This window comes from Cetorhinus maximus, unplaced genomic scaffold, assembly GCF_964194155.1.
Source record: "Cetorhinus maximus unplaced genomic scaffold, sCetMax3.hap1.1 HAP1_SCAFFOLD_305, whole genome shotgun sequence".
In the NCBI taxonomy this organism is placed as follows: Eukaryota; Metazoa; Chordata; class Chondrichthyes; order Lamniformes; family Cetorhinidae; genus Cetorhinus; species Cetorhinus maximus.
Window position 1 is genome coordinate 334,809 of NW_027596258.1, and position 17,583 is coordinate 352,391.

The 17,583-nt window shown below is 45.6% G+C and overlaps 1 pseudogene; it reads right to left on the reverse strand.

Annotated features, from left to right (window-relative positions):
- Window positions 1-11,044: 11,044 nt before the first annotated feature.
- LOC144673148 (uncharacterized) overlaps window positions 11,045-17,583 on the reverse strand; it is a 29,530-nt pseudogene continuing 22,991 nt past the window's right edge.

Consider the following 17,583-nt stretch of genomic DNA (forward strand, 5'->3'; position numbering starts at 1 on the left):
AGGGATTCACCTGGTCATCCCAACTGATGAGACACCAGCAAGTTCACAAATAACAATCAGGATTCTGCTGTTAATCACATCCAGGACTGAACCTTGTTCATTGTATTCTGTTTCTGCTGATGTTAATAAACTCTAGCCCAGTTATTGGGGCTAATATTCTGGATAAGGACAAATAAAATATATTTGTGTTAAATATTGCATATTGAGTCTTGTTAATATCTCTAACACAAGTTAGTTTCTCTGGAAGGGCTCTCCATCTCCCTTCTCTCCTCCATCCTCACCTCTAACAACAAGTGTAAGGAGCTCATGGAGCTTCTTTGTCACTAAGATTGAGACAATCCAATCAGCTGCCTTTGCTGCTTCCCTCCCTTCCACTAACCCACCGGGACAAACTGTCTCTATAATTTTCCTTCTTGTCCAAGCCGTGAACCCACATCTTTCATTAGCTTCTCTCCCATCTCCTCTCATGCCCTCTCAGAGCTCACTTTGTCCATGAGACACACCTCTTGCTCCATCGACCCTATTCCCACTAAACTGCTGATTACCCAACTACCCCATGTTCACTGAGATTGTTCATGGTTCTCTCTCTTCTGGTAATATCCCTCTCTCCTGGTAATATCCCTCTCTCCTTCAAATCATCACCCTTTCCTCAAAAAACAATTACTAAACTCTACTGTCCTTGCAAAGTATTGACCCATCTTCAACCCCCAGTTCCCGTCTGAACTCCTGAAAAGTGTTCACACCTCCCAAATCCGTCTCCATCTTTCCCAGAACTCCCCGCTTGAATCCATCCAATCAGGTTTCTGCCACTGTACTGAAACAGCTCAGATCAAAGCCACCAATGACATCCTATGTGACAGTGGCAAAGGGAAACTATCCCTTCTCGACCTGCTTTGACAAGGTTGACCACACCATTCTGCTCCAACACCTCTCCACTGTCGTCCAACTGGGTGGGGCTGCTCTCTCCTGGTTCCATTCTTCTCTATCTAATCATAGTCAGAGAATCACTTGGAATGTCTTCCCTTCCCACTCCCACAGTCCCCAGAGGATCCAGCCTTGGCCTCCATTTATTTCTCAGCAACATTCTCCCCACAGCGACATCATCTGAAAACACAGTGTCAGTTATCACATGGACACTGACAGTGCCCAGCTCTACCTCACCACCACCTCTCTCCACTTCTCCACTTCTGTTAAATTATCAGACTGCTTATGGATGTGCAGAAATTTTCTCCAGTTAAATTTTGGGAAGATTGAAGCCATTGTTTTCATTCCTGAGCTACCAACTCCATTCTTTATCCCATTTCTATCAGGTCATCTCTCAGCCTTCTCTTTTCCAGAGAAAAGAGCTTCAGGCTGTTTAGCCTTTCCTGGCGATTATAACCTATCCGTTCCTGTAACATTTGTGAATGAACTTTTATGTCCTTGGCCCTTGCAACGCCTGACAGCAGTTTCGAGTCTGTATGTCCCTTCTTCAGAGGGCGTCTCTATTGGACAGAGTGGTTTCTGGGCCGCAGAGAATTGTGGGATTTTGAAAATGGGAGAAGAAAGCACCATTCACAGTGTTCTGCATGTGGATGAGGTTTCAGCCGATCATCTGGCCTGGTCAAAACATAAATGCAGTCACAACTGAAAGCAGTTGTGCAAATGTTGACAATGGGAAGGGATTCATTTACCCATCGAAATTGGAAACTCATTGGAGCGTACACACTGGGGAGAGGCCATTGACCTGCTTAAAGTGTCAGAAGGGATTCACTCCGTTATCCCACCTGCAGACACACCAGCGAGTTCTCACTGGGGAGAGGCCATTCATCTGTGCTGTGTGGAAAGAGATTCATTAATTTATCCAACCTGATTGCACATCAAAGAGAGCTTTTAAATTTCAAGACTGTGGGAAGTGCTTTACAAGTTCTCAGGAACTGATCCAACAGCAATGTATTCATACTGATGAGAGACCGTTCAGATGCTTTCTTTATGGGACTGGATTCAGGCAATCATCCCACCTCTCTCTGCACAAGTGCTCTCATACTGGGGAGATGCTGTACACCTGCACCGAGTGTGGGAAGATATGCATTCAGTCATCCCACCTGCCGAGATATCAACGAGTTCACAGTGAACTACAGTGATTGGATTTTGCTGTTAATAATGTACAAGAATGAACTATACCCATTGGGGTCTGTTTCAGCTGATGTTAATAAACTCCAGCCCAGTTATAAGGTTAATATTCTGGATAAAGGTCAAATAAATCAACATTCTGTCAAACACAGAGGATGTTGAATTTCTAAAAACATCTCTAACACAAATTAGTCCTTGTTTCGGACTCACCCTCTCCCTTGTCTCCTGCATCCACACCTCCAACAAGTGTGAGGAGCTCATGGAGCTTATTTGTCACTTAGATTGAGACAATCTTGAGAATCTTGAGACAATTGAGATCAGCTGCCTCTCCTGCTTCTCTCCCTCCCACGAGTACATCCTTGTCCCTGACATCCTTGCAATTCGCATCCAATCTCCGACCACTCTTCTGTCTCCAAAATCATGCTTACCTCCCAAATCCACGCACAATGGTCCTGGAACTTAGGGGTAAAATGACATTGTGAAAGGATTGTTCACCGGCTGAATTGTCACGTTCTTACTGACAAGACGGAGTTTAAATGTTCTGTGTATGGGAAGAAAAAGTAACTGTTCACACCACCGACTGAGACTCCAGTGTGTTCACATCGAAATGTAGGTAGTTTTACTGCAGTTATTTACACCCGGGACAGTATTATGGCAGAGGACCCATGCACTTTGTTTGTTTGGGGACTGAAGACAGTGGCTTCAATCTTCCCATTATTTAAATGGAATAATTTTCTGCTCATCTAGTACTGGATGTCAGACAAGTCAGGATGGTGAGTGACTTGGAGGGGAACTTGGAGGTGATGGTGTTCACATACACCTGCTACCCTGGTCCTTCTAGGGGGTGGAGGTTAAGGGTTTGGGAGATTCTGTCAGGGTTCTCCTGCTTCTCTCTCGCTCTTTCTCCCTCCTCCCCTAGAAGCTCGAATCTTGTGTAGGCCCAGACTGGATGGCAGGTTCCCTTCCCTGAAGGACATTAGTGAACCAGTTGGTTTTTTATGACAATCCAGCAGTTTTCATGGTCACTTTTTCCTCGTGCCGGCCCCACAAATTCCCAGATTCATTCAGCTCAATTTCACAACCTGTCTTTGTGTTTTTGTGGGTTCTCTCTCACTCGCTTTTTTCTGTTTTAAATCAATTTCACAGGGTAACAGAAGGGGAAGGTTTGCTGTCGGGAAACTCACACCAAGACCTGAGAGAGTCACTTGATTCATCAGGACCTGGATATTATCAGCCTTTGAACATGGAAGCAGAAAGCGATGCTCACGCTGGGGAGAAACCGTGTAAGTGCAGGGACTGTGGGAAGGGATTCAATTACCCATCTGACCTGGAAACTCATCGACGCAGTCACACTGGGGAGAAGCCATTCACCTGCCCTGAGTGTGGGAAGTGATTTACTCAGTCATCCACTCTGCTGACACAGCAGCGAGATCACACTGGGGAGAGACCATTCACTTGCTCCGAGTGTGGGAAGGGATTTATTAGTTCAACCAACCTGCAGACACACCAGAGAGTTCACATTGGGGAGAGACCATTCATCTGCTCTGAGTGTGGGATGGGATTCATTACTTCAACAAACCTGCTGACACACCAGCGAGTTCACAATGGGGAGAGACCATTCACCTGCTCAAAATGTGGCAAGGGATTCACTCGATCATTCGACCTGCTGACACACCAGCGAGTTCACACTGGGGAGAGACCGTACACCTGCTCTGAGTGTAGGAAGGGATTCACTAGGTCATCCCACCTACTGAGACATCAGCTGGTTCACTCAGACCAGAGACAGTTTACATGCTCAGTCTGCGAGAAGTGCTATAAAAGTTACCAGGACCCGATCTTGCATCAACGTGTTCACACTGACGAGAGACCGTTCAGGTGCTCTCACTGCAGGACTGGGTTCAGGCGATCATCTGACCTCATTGTACATCAGCGCAGTCACACCGGGGAGAGGCCGCTCATCTGTTCCATGTGTGGGAAGAGATTCACTCAGTCATCCAACCTTCTGAGACACCAGCGAGTTCACACTGGAGAAGGGGCTGCTCACTTGCCCTGACTGTAGGAAGGGATTCGTTAGTTGAACCTACCCACTGAAACACCACCGAGTTCACACTGGGGAGAGACCAGTCAGTTGGTCTGTGTGTGGAAAGTGATTCACTCAGTCATTTGTGCTGCTGAGACACCAGCGAGTTGACAAGTAACAGCAAAATCCAATTACTGTAGTTAATCACATCCTGGCTGGAACCTTGTTCATTGGGTTCTGTTTCTGCTGATGTTAATAAACTCCAGCCCTGTTATAGAGGCTAATATTGTTGATACAAATCAATTAAATCAACTTGGTGTGAAATACAAGGTGTGTTGAATCTTTTTAATATCTCCAATACTCTGCTTCTCCCCTGTCACCTCCAACCTCACCTCCAGCAACAAGTATGAGGACCTCATGGAGCTTCTTTGTCACTAAGATTGAGACAATCCGATCAGCTGCCTCTGCTGCTTCCCTCCCTTCCCCTCTCCCACTGGGCCAAACTGTCTCTAAGGTTCACTCTTGGCTGAGCCCTGAACTCACATCTTTCTCCAGTTTTCCGTCTCCCCTCATGTCCTCTCAGTGCTCATCTTGTCCATGAGGCCCTCCTTCTGCTCCCTTGGCCTTATTCTCACTAAACTGCTGATTATCCAATTTCCCCTTATTAGCTGATAACATTAATGTTTCTCTCTCTTCTGGTAATGTCCCTCTGATCATCAACTCTATCGTCATCACCCATCCTAAAAATAAATTCTTGACCTGACCATCTTTTCAAACAACCGCCCCATCTTCAACCTCCATTTCCTCTCCAAAGTCCTTGTACTTGGTGTCCCCCAAGGATCTATCCTTGGCCCCTCCTATTTCCCATCTACATGCTGCCACTAGGTGACATCATCCAAAAGCACCGTGTTAGTTTTCATATGTACACTGACAACACCCAGCTCTACCTCCCTTCCTCCCCACTGTTACTAAATTATCAAACTGCTTTTCGTGTATTCAGTGCTGGATGAGCAGAAATTTCCTCCAATTAAAAATTGGGAAGATCAGAGCCATTGTCTTCGGTCACCACTACAAATTCCGTTCCCTAACTACCGAGTCCATCCCTCTCCCTGGGAACTGTCTGAGGCTGAACCACACTGTTCACAATCTTGGTGTCATATTTGACCCCAAGGTGAGTTTCTGACCACATATCTACACCATCACTAACACCGTCGCCTGACTCCACCTAACCCGAGCTCATCTGCTGCTCAAACCCTCACCCGTGTCCGTGTTACCTTTAGACTTGACAATTCCAATACATTCCTGGCCAGCCCCTCACATTCACCCAACACCCACACGGAAATGTGAGATCATCCAAAACTCTGCTGTCCATGTGCTTTCTCATGCCAAGTTCCATTCAGTCATCACCCCTATGCTTATTAACCTCAATTGGCTCCTGTTCAAGCAATGCCTCAATTTTAAAATTTGGAACATTGTTTACAAATCCCTCAATGGCATCGTCCCTCCCAATCTCTGTAATCTCCAGTCGCACAACCCTCTGAGATATCTGTGCTATCTCATTCTGTACTCTTTAGCATCCCTGATTTTAATTACTCCACCATTGGTGGCCGTGCCTAGGTGCAAAGTTCCGGAAGTTCCTCCCTAAACCTCTCCACCTCTCTCTCCTGATTAAAGAGACTTGTTAATATCTGCCTCTCCAATCAAGGTTCTGTCCATTGACCCAAATATCAACCCATGCCAGTCGATGTCAAATGTTTCTTTATGAAAGTCCTGTGAAGCACCTTGGCACATTTTGTTACATAAAAGATATATAAATACAAGTTGTTTCTGTTTCACCACAGCCAGTTTGTGCACAGTAAGATTCCACAAACAGCAATCAGACTAACTGATTAATCCAGTTTTATTTGGTGGTGTTAAAGCACGAATATTGGTCCCACTGCACCAGGAGAACTCCCCTATGGACAGGATGTGGAGTTGTTGAGCTCTCTTGAGCTGAGAGTGGAGCTGATTGAGCTGTCGGGCCTGCAGTGTACCTTGCAGAGCTGCTGTCTGGGATCTTTCCTCTTAATTCACTGACTCCCAGCTGAAGTTGTTTCTGCAGTAAAGTAGTTAACTTTGAATATCAATCCCAACTTAATCTTCGGAGCAAAATCTGCAACTTTAAATCAGCTGCAGAAGAGAAAGAAATTTCAATAGAGGAGGAGGAGGTCACGAAGGTGCGACAGTGGATGGGATTTTCTGGGCTTGAGCAGTTCAGCTGGAATTCCATCCTTGCCGGGTGTCTTTCCCGCTTGCTAAGGAATCAATGGCCTTTTCGAGCTCAAGTGATGATGGTTCCTCGTCCAACTCAACCATGAAAGGAAGCTGCAGGAGAGAGTCAAACGGAGACTTGGAGATGTCTGTTCGACAGGTATACAGCTCACAGTCGTGTTCACCCCAGCGGGACATCTGTTTAATTCTGTCGGTGAGAACGTCAACATCTGCTGATTTTAGGGGGACAACTTTGGTGATGGTCGGACCAAGTGCCCTCCTGATCCCATCATACACAGCATGTAGATTTCCATTGTCACAGGCAGTTTGGATTTCATGATCTGGGCTGATCCAGTGTTTATTTGCACAGTATCTTCCTGTGTTTTAAACAACTGTGTCAACTAATTTCAAGTTACACAGTGTTCTAGCTGTTGGGTTTATGTTGTAATCGTGTAGGCTTTGCCTTTTGCTTCAATGACAGATTCATCTCTGCTAAGTAGGTCTCAAACCAGTCTTTGTTGTGGGTTCCACCTTTCCCAAATGTTGTTGCTGCTGTGTCAGAAATGATTGAACTCAGTGACTTCCAAGATTCAGCAATATCAACATTGATTGATGAAGCTTCCATTGATGAGCCTATAAAACACTTGACTATTTTGTTTATGTTCCTTGATAATTAAATTTCACCAATATAAAATGCAATATAACAGTAGGGAAGTTTTACTGCAGCTGTACAGGGCCTTGGTGAGACCACATCTGGAATATTGTGTACAGCTGTGGTCTCCTTATTAGAAACAGATATAATTGCATTGAAACAGTTCAGAGAAGGTTCACTCAACTCATCCCTGGGATGAGGGGCTTATCTTCTGTAGAAAATTTGACCTTCACCCATTGGAGTTCAGAAAAATGAGAGGTGATCATAAGGAAACAGATAAGATCCTAAGGGGACAAAAACAAAAAATGCTGCCAAATCTCAGCAGGTCTGACAGCATCTGTGGAGATAAAGACACAGTTAACGTTTCGACTCCGTATGACTCTTCTTCAAATCCTGAGGGGATTTGATAGGGTAGGTAGCAGGAGGATGATTCCACTTGTGAGAGACAGAACGAGCGGACACAGTTTAAGAATATGTGGTCTACCATTTAAGACGGAGTTGATAAGAAATGTTGTTCTCTCAAGGGGTCATTGTTATGTAGAATTATTTTCTACAGAAAGCAGTGAGGGCTGGGTCATTGAATGTATTCAGAGCTGAATTAGACAGATTATTGATAGACAACAGAGTCAAGGGTTATGGGGGACAGACAGGAAAGTGGAGTTGATACCACAACCAGATCAGCCATGATCTAATTGAATGCTGAAACAAACCCGAAGGGCTGAATAGCCTCCCTCCTGCTCCTAAGTCTTTTGTTCCTATATGTCTCTATAATGGAGATGTCACTGTGAAGAATGTGCAAGTCGGTAAGAATTGTCAGCAAGGATTAATCAGCACTTTCTAATTGTAGGTGTTAATCAGTGGAACCTCTCAGACACTGAATTGTAGAGTTTGCACCAAAGATCAATTTAAGATTGAATTACAAGTCCATAATTTTATTGAAATTGAGTTCCTGTTGAGAATTCCTGAATTAAGGGGAGAGGTCACAGATGGTGCTTTCAAAAAAGGACAAAATGCAGTCCTGAAAATCAATGACATACCCAGAGTATTAAACTCCAATCAGTTATAGGGTTGCTAACATCAACACAAACAGACCAAATACAGTCAGACTATCAGTCCTGCATGTGATTAAGACCAGCAATAACAGCAGAATCTAACTCCTACAGTCACTTGTGAACTTGCTGGAGTCTCGGCAGCTGGATAACCAATGGAATCCCTTCTCACACACAGTGCAAATGAATGGCCTCTCTCCTGTGTGAACTCGCTGGTGGGCTTTGAGGTTGCCTGAATACCTGAGCCTCTGTCTACAGGAAGTGCAGCTGAATGGCTGAATGAACTCAGTGTGAACTCGCTGGTGAGTTACTTGTAGCAGGATTCCTAGCCTCTGACCTGGACTTGTAGGTGCAGTATTTATTTGGCTATTCCAGATCAGTCTCTGGTCAATGGTAACCCCCAGAATATTGATAGTGGTGGATTCAGTGATGGTAATGCCATTGAACATCAAGGGGTGATGGTTGGATTCTCTCTTGTTGGAGATGGTCATTGCCTAGAACTTGTCTGGCACGAATGTTACTTGCCACTTGTCAGCCCAAGCCTGGATATTGTCCAGGTCTTGTTGCATCTGGACATGGACTGCTTCAGTATCTGAGGAGTCACAAATGGTGCTGAACATTGTGCAATCATCAGCGAACATCCCCACTTCTGACCTTATGATGGATGGAAGGTCATTGATGAATTGGCTGAAGATGGTTGGGCTGAGGACATTACCCTGAGGAACTCTTGCAGTGATGTCCTGGAGCTGAGATGACTGACCTCCAACAACTACAACATCTTCTTTTGTGCTAGGTATGACTCCAACCAGCGGAGAGTTTTCCCCCTGATACCGTTGACTCCAGTTTTGCTAGGGCTCTTTGATGCCACACTCGGTCAAATGCTGCATTGATGTCAAGGGCAGTCACTCTCACCTCATCGCAGGAGTTCAGCTCTCTTCTCCATGTTTGACCCAAGGCTGTAATGAGGACAAGAGCTGTGTGGCCCTGGCGGAACCCAAACTGAGCGTCAATGAGCAGGTTATTGCTGAGCAAGTACCACTTGATAGCACTATTGATGCCCCCTTTCTGGATGTGATAGGACTGCAAAGCTTTGATCTGATCCATTGATCGTGGGATGCCTAGCTTTGCTTATCACTTGCTGCTTATGCTGTTTGGCATGCAAGTAGTCCTGTGTTATAGCTTCACCAGCTTGACACCTCATTTTTAGGTATGTTTGGTGCTGCTCCTGGCATGCCCTCCTGCACTCTTCATTGAACCAGGGTTGATTCCCTGGCTCTATGACAATGTTAGAGAGGGGGTTATGCCGGGCCATGAGGTTACAGATTGTGATTCAGTACATTGCTGCTGCTGCTGATGGCCCACAGCACTTCATGGCTGCCCAGTCTGTTTGAAATCTATTCTATTTAGCATGGTGATAGTGCCACACAACACGATGGAGGGTATCCTCAATGTGAAGATGGGACTTCATCTCCACAAGGGCTGTGTGGTGGTTACTCCTAACAGTACTGTCATGGACAAATGCCTCTGCGGCGGGCAGGTTGGTGATGATGTATGTTTTTCCCTCCTGTTGGTTCACTTAGCACCAGCCGCAGACCCAGTCTAGCAGCTATGTCCTTTCGGACTTGCCCAGCTCAGTGTGTAGTGGGGCTACCGAGCCACTCTTGGTGATGGACATTGAAGTCCCCCACTCAGAGTACATTCTGCACCCTTGCCACCCTCAGTGCTTCATCCAAGTGGTGTTCAACATGGAGGAGCACTGATTCATCAGCTGAGGGAGTGCGGTACATGGGAATCAGCAGGAGGTCTCCTTGGCCATGTTTGACCTGATGCCACGAGACTTCATGGGGTCCGGAGTTGATGTTGAGGACTCCCAGGGCAACTCCCTCCCGACTGTATATCACTGTCCTGCCACCTCTGCTGGGTCTGTCCTGCATCTGGGACAGGACAAACCCAGGGATGGTGAGGTTGAATGTGTTTGTGTTTCAGAGCGTCTACTTTGGTTTAAAATCTCTTTCACAGGCAGAACTTTGAAACGGTTTCTTATCAGAATGAACAGGTTGATGTGTAGTCAAGTGGGATGACTGAGTGAATCTCTCCCACACATGGAACAGGTGAACAGTCTCTCCCCAGTGTGAGTGCATTGGTAGATACTGAGTTCACATGATCACCTGAACCCAGTCCCACAGCGAGAGCACCTGAACGGTCTCTTGTCAGTTTGAACATGTTGATAGCACGTCAGCTCCAGAGAACCTTTATAACACTTCCCACAATCCAGACGTTTAAAAGATCTTTGATGAGTGTGAACTCACTGATGTGCCAACAGGTTAGATGAATCAGTGAATCCCTCCCCACACATGGAGCAGGTGGATAACCTCTCCCCAGTGTGAACTCACTGGTGTTGCAGCAGGATGGACAATCACCTGAACCTCTACCCGCAGTGAGAGCAGGTGAATGGAGTGGAACCAGAGTGAATGCACTGGTGAAACATCAGTGAATGTGGGTTTTTAAAGCTCTTGATACATCTAAGCATTTAAACCTCTCTCTGCAGTCTGAACTTGCTGAGTATGTGGAGGCTGGATGGAGAAAGATGTGGGTTCAGCTCTCAGACAAGGGGGGAGTTAAGAGACAGTTTGTCTCAGTGGGTTAATGGAAGGGAGGGAAGCAGCAGAAGCAGCTGATCGGATTGTCTCAATCTTAGTGACAAAGAAGCTCCATGAGCTCCTCACACTTGTTGTTGAGGGTGGAGGAGACAGGAGAGAGGGAGAGCCCTTCAAAAGGAACTAACTTGTGTTAGAGATATTAAAGAGGCTCAACACTGTCTGTTGAACACAAAACTTATTTATTTCATTTTTATTCATAATATTAACACCTATAATTGTGCTGGAGTTTATTAACATCAGCCGAAGCAGACCCCAATAAACATGGGGTTCAGTTCTAGATGTGAGTAAGAGCAAAATCCAATTACTGTTGTTGCTTGTGAACTCGCTGGTGTGTCAGCAGGTGAGATGACTGAGTGAATCCCTTCCCACACTTGGAGCAGGTGAATGGTCTCTCCCCAGTGTGAGTACGCAGATGTACAGTGAGGTGAGATGAATGCCTGAACCCAGCCCCACACTGAGAGCACTTGAATGGTCTCTCGTCAGTGTGAACACGTCGATGGGATATCAATTCCCTGGGACTTTTAAAGCAATTTCCACAGTCTGGTCATTTAAAAGGTCTCTCAGCAGTATGAACATGCTGGTGTCTCAGCAGGTTAAATGACTGGGTGAATCCTTTCCTACACTCAGAGCAGGAGAATGGTCTCTCCCCAGTGTGAGTTCGCTGGTGCACAGTGAGTTGAGATGACCACCTGAACCCAGTCCCACACAGAGAGCACCTGAACGGTCTCTCATCAGTGTGAACACGTTGATGAGATATCAGCTCTCCGGAACTCTTAAAACACATTTCGCAGTCTGGACATTGAAAAGGTCTCTCCCCAGTGTGAACTCGCTGGTGTTTCTGTAGGGTGGATGAATCAGTGAATGCATTCCCACACTCAGGGCAGGCGAACTCTCCAGTGTGAACTCGCTGGTGTTTCGACAAGATAGATGAGGTAGTGAATCCCTTTCCGCACTCAGGGCAGGTAAATGGCCTCTCCCCAGCATGAACTCGCTGGTGTTGCAGCAGGGTGGATGACCGAGTGAATCTCTTCCCACATTTGGAGCAGGTGAATGGTGTCTCCCCTGTGTGAACTTGCTGGTGTCTCAGCAGGTTGGATGATCGGGTGAATCCTTTCCCACACTTGGAGCAGGTGAACAGCCTCTCCCCAGTGTGAACTCGCTGGTGTGTCAGCAGGGTGGATGAGTGAATGAATCCCTTCCCACACTCAGAGCAGGTGAACGGCCTCTCCCCGGTGTGACTGTGCTGATGAATTTCCAGCTCCGAAGGGGTTCTGAATCCCTTCCCACAGTCCCCACATTTCCACGGTTTTCCCCTGTTGTGACTGTGCTTATGCCTCAACAGGCCAGATGATTGGCTGAAGCCTCATCCACACACAGAACACATGTACGGTTTCTCCCCACTGTGAACAGTGCTTTTTCCTTCCATGTTCAAAATCCATTGATGTTCAGGACATGATGAACTAAGTGACTCTGTCAGATTTGGTTGGTGTTTCCTGCCTCAAATTCCAGATCTTCAAAAATCCTGTAAAAAAAAATCATCACTGTAGGTTCAGGATTAAATATTCAGAAGAAACAAACATTACTCCTGGTTTGAGTTTGCTGTATGTAAGTCCCCCCCTTCTAACCCCCTGTAAAAGGAGTTTCCCAAATCCATCCCTGTCAGTCCAGGATAGAAATGCACAATATTCTCTCCTCCTGCTACCTGGACCAGGATGACCGCGCATGCGCCCTGCTGCACACTGCCCCCTATAAAGATGGCGGCCGTTACCCCGGGTCTGAGACCTGAAGAGTCTCAGTTGTCGTTTTGGCGCAAACGCTGGACCGAAAGTTTCTAATTCGGGTCCGGAGGCCTGCACCGGGTGTTTATAAAGCATCCGAGTCCACACTGACTCCATTTCTCTCCTGCACTCGGCTGTTACTCACCCTTTCCCGCCTCCTTCCTCCTTCATCTCCCGCACTCCCCGGGCTTCAGGTATAACGACACTGCGCTTGCGCGGGGCGTCAGCTCTCGAGCCCCGCCCCTCTTTCACTCCGATTGTTTGGAGGACCAACCGCTCCCGCTCGGTCCTCCAGTCCCGCCCCCTTCTTCCTATTGGTTCGGAGCTGCCGTCAATCAGCCGGGCATTGTGACGGTTACAGATGGTGAGAGCGGCCACAGACTCAGCCTGACTTGCTGATTCTTGGCAGCATTTTCTGTTTGGGAATTAGAGCTAGAGATGGATGGTCAGTTCCCCTCTGTCCGGGGGGGATTCACACTCATTTCCCTAGTGCACTGATTATCACCTTTACTTTACATGAGAAAGTCCCCGGTTCAATCCCGGCTGGAAGCTTTGTGTTCACAATTGTTACTGAGGAGGAATTAACAGTGAGTTTAGTTTCATGTCGAACAGGGTGACAGTTATTGTCTCATTCTTTAAAAGCTCCTTCATCACCTTTAAACAGGGAACGATAATTCAGGGAAAACTGATCCACTGTGACCCTGAAACAAGATACTGCAGATGCTGGAAATCCGAGCTCAAAACAGAAAATGTTGGAAACTCTCAGCAGGTCAAACAGCTTCTGTGGAGATGGAAACCGAATGCATGTTTCAGGTCAGTGACCTTTTATCCAAACTGGAAAAATTTAGAAACGGGGACAATGTGTCAGGAGACGGGGACAGTGTGCCGGGAGATAGGACATGTGTACTCGACATGTTGTTCATCTTCATAATTCATAACACTATTCCTGATGTTCATCAGCTGCCTCATTTTCTTACCCATTAATTCCATTTGCTGATCTGTCAGTAATGGACTTGCTGCCATCTGGAACAAAACTGCTTTCACCACTAGGGCTCCGCTGGTATTTAATAGTCTTCATGACATCATCACACTGGGACTGGATGACATCCTAAGAGTCCATTGTTTCTTAATGACCCACATCAATAACAAGAGGAAATATTAATAAACCTGAGCACATTATCTAGGCTGACACTCCAGGGTAACATTGAGGGACTGCTGCACTGTCAGAGACAGCATCCTTCACATGGAACTTGTGGAGGCTCTGGTCACAATCTTCCAATCCTCCTTATATAGTAGTGGTGTCAAAGGACTGACAGATTGTAAATGTTACACCCCTGTTCAAAAACACAGCAATTCCAGGACAATCAGCTTCATATCAGTGGTGGGGAAAGGTTGGAGACAACAATCCAGGAGAAAATCAATTGACACTTGGAAAAGCATGGATTAATAAATGAAAAAAATCAATGGATTTGTTAAAGACAAATAATTTTTGACCAACTTGGTGAAGTAATGGGAGGGTGTATGAGGGGAGTGGGGTTGATACCTTTTACATGGGCATTCAAATGATGTTTAATATGGTACCACACAATAGCCTTGTCAGCAAAGCTGAAACCCATGAGTTTCAGCCTGGGTATAAAATTGGCTCAGGGACAGGAAGCAGAAAAGTTTGTTTTTCAGAATGGATGGGAGTTTACAGCAGTGTGACCCCAGGGTCTCGTGTTGGCACTGCTGATCTCTTTGATATATGTTACTGACCTGGACATGGAGATACGGGCAGAATTTCAAATTTGCACATGACACAAAACTGAGAAATACAGGAAACAGTGAGGAAGATAGTAACAAATGTCAGGAGGACATAGAGGGACTGGTGAAATTGGCAGGCACACAGCAGATACAGTATATATACCATGCTGCTTGACACATTTTATATCCTTACCAACTTTGGGAACAATGCCTGAATAGTCAGAATGGAGAGACATAAAGCAGATAGGAAACAGATTTAGAAACAGTAAAGAGAAGAAAATAATAGTGACAATACCAGTGAGAAGTATCCATGGAAATGAGAATGGGATTGGTTGAATGCAGGAGTAATAGAAACAAACTGGAAGACAGGTAAGACTCGTTATTAAGATTGTTGGAAGAAATTTGTCTGGGAGACAATCAGCTCTGAGACATTGGACTAAAATAAATGTGTGTGATGTCACTGACATGAAATAGACAAACAATTGCTGTTCATTTTATATTCCTAGCAGGTCAACCAAGGCATGGATCATACTGAGTCAGAGGATCTGTGGTTTTCCAACCATAAGGTTGTTACGCAATGTTATAGAACATTTCTCAGAGCCACTGGTTTATGTCAGTAAAATCTGTGCATTCCTGTTTCTCGTATGGAAATTACAGCAGTCTTTTAGAGATTCAGTTGGAGACATGAGCATAGAGTTGTCAAGAAACCATCATGTTAATGTGGGGACTGTTACCACTCTTGTGAAGCAGTTTGGGGCATTTTTACTACTGTTAAGGTGCTATACCAATGCAAGTTGTTGTTGAATGTGGGAAGGGACTGAATTCCAGTCTGAGCTGGAAACTCGTGGATCACTCACACTGCAGACTGATCACTCAGCAGCTGGATGTGGGAAGAGATGAAGTTGGTTATCCCATTTACTGACAGAGCAACACAGTCACGCTGGAGAATGACCGCCCAATATTTGAGGGAGGGCATCTCATCGTTTTTCCAATTGTTCACACCCTAATTTTTGGGTTTAGAAGGTGCTTACCAAGACTTTTTAGACAGCACCTTTCAAAACCATGACCACTACCATCTAGAAGGGCAAAGGCAGCAGACACATGGGAGCACCACCACCTGGAAATTCCCCTCCAAGCCACTCACCATCCTGACTTGGAAATATATCACTGTTCCTTCTCTGTCACTGGGAGTTATAACACGGCAGTTGGTAAAGACTGAGTTGTTTAAATCCGAGAGGAAAACTTGAGCAACTGTCATAACCTATATTTTTAATTGGTATGTTTGAGATGCAGCTCTGAATTCAGGAATAAGACCACTAAGCCTCAAAAGATTTTTTTATATATAAAACTAAATTAATCATTTATTAATTTAACAAGTTAAACACATACACATGTCTACAAATTACTACCATAATAGTTTTTAAACAAATCCCCAAATTAATCACACCAGGTAAATCTTCACCAAGGCAACAGTAACCCATAGACTTTAACCAGACACCAGGCAAAGCACATTTGACCGTACAAATTAAATATGAGGTTCCTTTCAATTTGGTTGCTTTGCAGACACAGTTGTAGGCTTACAGGCTGGTTAGATTTTAAATGCCTCTGCCCTACACACACAAATTCCTTTCTGTTTATACCTAGCTTCCCATTTCAATGTCAATTTTCCATTGCATCCTAGGTTTTTAACACCACATCTTCGAACAATAACATTTTCATCCCACTAATTTTATTAGTTATTTAAACACATTGCTTGGCGTCTCCCAGCTAGGTGCAAGGTTTTACTCACACTCTTGAATGCTGAATTCAACAAATGCAAATTTACACTTTACCTTTTAACTTCCTTATGTTTATCTAATTAACATCTCAAAAGTACTATACATCAAAACACCCAGACTAGCTGGCTTTAAACCCCAACTGTCAGAATGAACATGGTTCAGTCCTGGATGTGATTCACAGCAGCAATAACAGCAAAATCGGACTCATGCAGTCAGTTGTGAACTCGCTGGTGTTTCAGCAGGTTGGATGACTGAGTGAATCCCTTCCCACACTCGGAACAGGTGAATGGCTTCTCTCCAGTGTGAACCCGCTGGTGTTTCAGCAAGTTGGATGACTGAGTGAATCCCTTCCCACACTTGGAGCAGGCAAATGGCTTCTCTCCAGTGTGAACCCGCTGGTGTTTCAGCAAGTTGGATGACTGAGTGAATCCCTTCCCACACTTGGAGCAGGCAAATGGCTTCTCTCCAGTGTGAACCCGCTGGTGTATCTGCAGGTTGAATGACTGAGTGAATCCTTTCCCACACTCGGAGCAGGTGAATGGTCTCTCTCCGGTGTGAACTCGCTGGTGTACTTTGAGGTTGGACCAAGACCTGAATCTCTTTCCACAGGAAGTACAGGGGAATGGCCTCTCCTCAGTGTGAATTCGCTGGTGGTTCAGCAGGTCAGAGGACCCAGTGAAGCCTTTCCCACATACAAGGCAGGTGAACGGCTTCTCCCCAGTGTGAAGCCGCTGGTGAATTAGCAGGTAGGATGACTGAGTGAATCCCTTCCCACATTCAGAGCAGGTGAATGGCCTCTCCCCAGTGTGAACTCTCTGGTGTCTCAGCAGGCTGGATGACCAAGTGAATCCCTTCCCGCACTTGGAGCAGGTGAACGGTCTCTCTCCAGTGTGAGTACGTCGGTGGATTTCCAGCGAAGATGGGTAACTGAATCCCTTCCCACAGTCCTCACATTTCCACGGTTTCTCCATGGTGTAGGTATCCCTGTGTCTCTCCAGGTCTGATAATCAGTTGAAGACTCATCCACACAAACAACATGATACAGTTTCTCCCCGCTGTGAATGGTGTGATGTTTTTTCAGGCTGTGTAACTGGTTGAAGCTCTTTCCACAGTCAGTTCACTGGAACACTCTCACTCGGGTGTGTGTGTCTCGGTGCTTTTCCAGTCACACTGATGTTTGAAATCTTTTCCCACAGACAGAACTGACAAACATTTCTCCCTTCACATTCAAATTCCGATGATACTCAGGTCCTGATGAATCGAGTGACTGTCAGATCTTGAAGTGATGTTAGGTTTGAGTTTCCCATCTGCAAATTATCCCCTTCTAATTCTCTGTAAAAGGAGTTTATAAAAGTCATCACTGTAAGAACAGGATAGAAATTCAAAACAGACAATTCTAGTTTCTATGGAACATTATTTCCTCTCTTGTTCCCCCAAAGCTGCAAATCCCCGTCCCACACACTCTCCCTCCTCCCTGTGCTGAAATCCAGAGTTTTGGACAATTCTTTCTGTATCTTTTTAACAAATTTGTACAACTGGAG